The sequence below is a fragment of the Triticum aestivum genome, chromosome 3B (assembly GCF_018294505.1).
Source record: "Triticum aestivum cultivar Chinese Spring chromosome 3B, IWGSC CS RefSeq v2.1, whole genome shotgun sequence".
Taxonomy (NCBI): Eukaryota; Viridiplantae; Streptophyta; class Magnoliopsida; order Poales; family Poaceae; genus Triticum; species Triticum aestivum.
Window position 1 is genome coordinate 343,626,952 of NC_057801.1, and position 4,114 is coordinate 343,631,065.

Here is a 4,114-nt window from a genome sequence, read left to right on the forward strand (position 1 = left end):
ACTAAGCTAGAATCTGCAAGCATTCAACTCAAGAGAGAAGACAAGTAATATGGGCTCTAAATTAAATAAACAATCATGCATATAAGAGCCACTAAGCATTTTCAATATGGTCTTCTCGACCCCCAAAAGAAAGAAAAGAAAATAAAACTATTTACACGGGAAAGCTCCCAACAAGTAAAAGAAGAAGGAGAAATCTTTTTGGGTTTTCATTTTAATTCTACTACAAGCATGGAAATTAAACTAACTATTTTTTTTGGTTTTTCTTAAGGTTTATCAAACACACAAGAAGAAAACTAGAAAAAGAAATTTCAACTAGCATGGATGATACAATGAAAGAGTATGAGCACCGACGACTAGTGTGTGAACATGAATGTAAAGTCGGTGAGAAATACGTACTCCCCCAAGCTTAGGCTTTTGGCCGAAGTTGGTTTAATACCAATGACCGCATGGCTGATATCCATAAGTGAAACTGGGGTAGTACTGAGATGCAGAGGCGACCGCCTCCTGAGCAGCAGCGTGTTTGCGAGCTGCCTCCATTCCCCTCTCATATTCAGTTGCTTCTTCCCTGGTGACAACATATCTTCCTTTTGCCTGATAATCAAAAAGGTAGGGAGCGGGAAGAGTAACAGGGATGACGTTGTGTCTGTCATAGGTTAGTCGATAATGGAGGAATTGTTCATTCCTCTCAAGAAAATGATGATCAAACATAGCTTCTTTATCCAAATAAATAGGAGGTACAATCATATCCCCCCTCTCGTGGAGCTATATTAAGAAAATTAGCCACACAGGTTGCATAAATTCCTCCAAAGAAATCTCCCCTTCTACTATTATTCTGCAACCTACGTGCAACTATTGCCCCCAAGTTATAACCTTTATAACCTGACACAGCACTCTTGAGGACACAAAGATCAGGGGCACATATGTGACATACCTCGTCCTTACCGTTAATACATCTACCAATAAAGAGAGCAAAGTAATGTATTGCAGGAAAATGAATGCTCCCTATGGTAGCTGGAGCTACGTCCCTAGATTCTCCCACAGTAATACTAGCAAGAAAATCTCTAAATTTAGATTTGGAAGGATCATTAATATTACCCCACTGCGGGAGTTTGCAAGCAGTTGTGAAATCCTCTAAATCCATGGTATAAGATGTATCATAAATATCAAACATAACACTAGGAGAATTACGTGCAGAAATATATTCGAACCTCCGCATGAAGGAATCAGTCAATTGATAATATTGAGGACACTTATCTTGTAAGAAGTCCTCCAGCTCAGCATTACGCACATATGCGTCAAATTCCTCCTTGAAACCTGCTTTGACCATAAAATCATTGGATGGCCACTCACAAGCCCGTACATTTGCGTCCCTCAGTAATTTAACATCTTGCTCACGTATAGCAATCCTTGGCCCTTTCTTTGCCGAGGAACCACCTTGGTACATTCTTCTAAGCATATTTATTTTTTTGAAAATTTCTGAAATTTTAGTAACTCCAAAATAAAAGTGAATAAAACTAAACAAGATTGATAGCAACTACTCCTACAAGTGCCTAGAGCCTATATCATGCATTGGAATTGCTTGGGACCTCAAAAATTTAACATGCAAGCTCAAGAACATGGTCACCTATGCAGCAAAAATTTGCAATGAATAAAGAACTAGAACAAAAACTAATTGGACCAATGGAGGAGTCACATACCAAGCAACAATCTCCCAAAGCAGTTTTGCGAATGGAGCTTTGAGCTAAGAGATCGAAAATCATAGCAAAACGAGCTAGAACTCGGGCATGAGCTGGATGGGGATTTTTTTGGGTAGAAGATGAAGTGTGTGGGTGCTGGCATAAGTGGAGGGGAGCCACCAGGGGCCCATGAGACAGGGGGCGCGCCCTACAGGGGGGCACGCCCTCCTCTCTCGTGGCCTGGTGCTTGCCCCTCCTACAGTGTTTTCAGTGCCTAAAATCCTCAAATATTCCAGAAAAAATCATACTAAATTTGCAGGGTATTTGGAGCACTTTTATTTTCAGACTATTTTTTTAATGCACGGATAATTCAGAAAACAGACGGATAATGCTATTTTTTCTTTATTTATTCTAAATAACAGAAAGTTAAAAGAGGGTACAAAAGGTTGTGCCTTCTAGTTTCATCCATCTCGTGATCATCAAAATGAACCTACTAACAAGGTTGATCAAGTCTTGTTAACAAACTCATTCCGAATAACACGGAACCGGAGAAATTTCGAATAACACTAAGTTACCTCAACTGGGATATGAAAATCCCCCACAATAAGAATATCATATTTTCTTGACAATAGGGAGAGGAAATTCAAAACCTCCAATAATAATAGTTGGAGCTTTTTCAATAGAATTGATGGTATGAACTTGAGATTGTTTCCTCGGAAAGTGTACCGTATGCTCATTACCATTAACATGAAAACTGACATTGCCTTTGTTGCAATCAATAACAGCCACTGCAGTATTAAGAAAAAGACTACCAAGGATAATAGACATACTATCGTCCTCAGGAATATCAAGAATAACAAAGTCCATTAAGATAGTGACATTTGCAACCACAACAGGCACATCCTCACAAATACCGACAGGTATAGCAGTTGATTTATCGGCCATTTGCAAAGATATTTTAGTAGGTGTGAACTTATTCAATTCAAGTCTATGATATAAAGAGAGAGGCATAACACTAACACTAGCTCCAAGATCACATAAAGCAGTTCTAACATAATTTCTTTTAATAGAGCATGGTATAGTTGGTACACCCGGATCTCCAAGTTTCTTTGGTATTCCACCCTTAAAAGTGTAATTAGCAAGCATGGTGGAAATTTCAGCTTCCGGTATCTTCCTTTTATTTGTGATGATATCCTTCATATACTTAACATAAGGATTTACTTTAAGCATATAAGTTAAGCGCATACGTAAGAAAATAGGTCTAATCATTTTAGCAAAGCGCTCAAAATCCTCATCATCCTTTGACTTGGATGGTTTACACTACTAGGGAAAAGCCTATACACAGAATTTTAGCAGCAGCGCGACTCAAAAAGGAGCGCTGCTGCTAATTAGTAGTAGCGCGTGTGCGGGAAACTCGCTACTGATAAGTTTTTAGCAGTAGCGCGCTCGGTGTAAACCGCGCTGCTACAAATATCGACCGACGGTGTCCACCTAACTCCATTTAGCAGTAGCGCGGTGGCGTGAACCACGCTACTGCTACGAATGTAGTAGTAGCGCACTTTTTCTGAGATAGCTACTGCTAAATTTCAAATTGGCACAATTTTTTTCCCTGTTAGCAGTAGCGCCGTCGCCCAAAGCACGCTTCTGCTAATTCCTTAGCAGCAGCGCGTTTTAGCTCCCGCGCTACTGCTAATCCGCACCAACCCACCACCTTTTCCCCACCCGTCCCTCCCCCTCCCCCTCCTCTCTTCCCTTTCCCCTACCTCCCCCACATGCTCCCACTCTCACTCTTCTTCTTCCTCAATACTTCTCCCCCATTACTCTCTCTCTTCTATCCACCTTTCTCTCTCTTCATTACTCCTACCTAACTACACCACCTCCATTAATGCATCTCCTTTCTCTTTTTCCTTTCCCCTCCACTAGTTGAAGTTGTCTCCTCCCAAATTAGGTAGCTAGGTAGATGTAGGATTTAGTTAAGTGACCTATTTGCCCCCTAACTAGATCTATCTTTGTCAAGAAGAGCTTTGTGCACTTTTGATCTCCCTACAACATCATCTCCACCGTGTGCTCGATCTCGAGATAGAGGTGATGAAAATTTCATGCTTTTGCAAAATGGAAATATGTTTATGTGTGTGTGATATGTTTGTGGAAATTGTGTGTGTGGCATGAGTTGACGCCAAATTGTGCTTTTGAGTTGCCTATGTTTTGCCGAAATGTCGATTTATTTCCGTTTCGGCGAATTCCGGGCAAACTCTAGATCCATATATGTCCTATTTTTAGGGAAGGTCATGCCGAATTTTTGTATGACTTTGATGCATGCATGCATTTTTATAATCAATTTGTTTATTATTACCGTGCAGAGTTGACGATGGTCAGTGGAACGATGGTGGACAGGTGGTTGCGGTCGGCGGTGCAGGACATGAAAGAAAATAACCGGA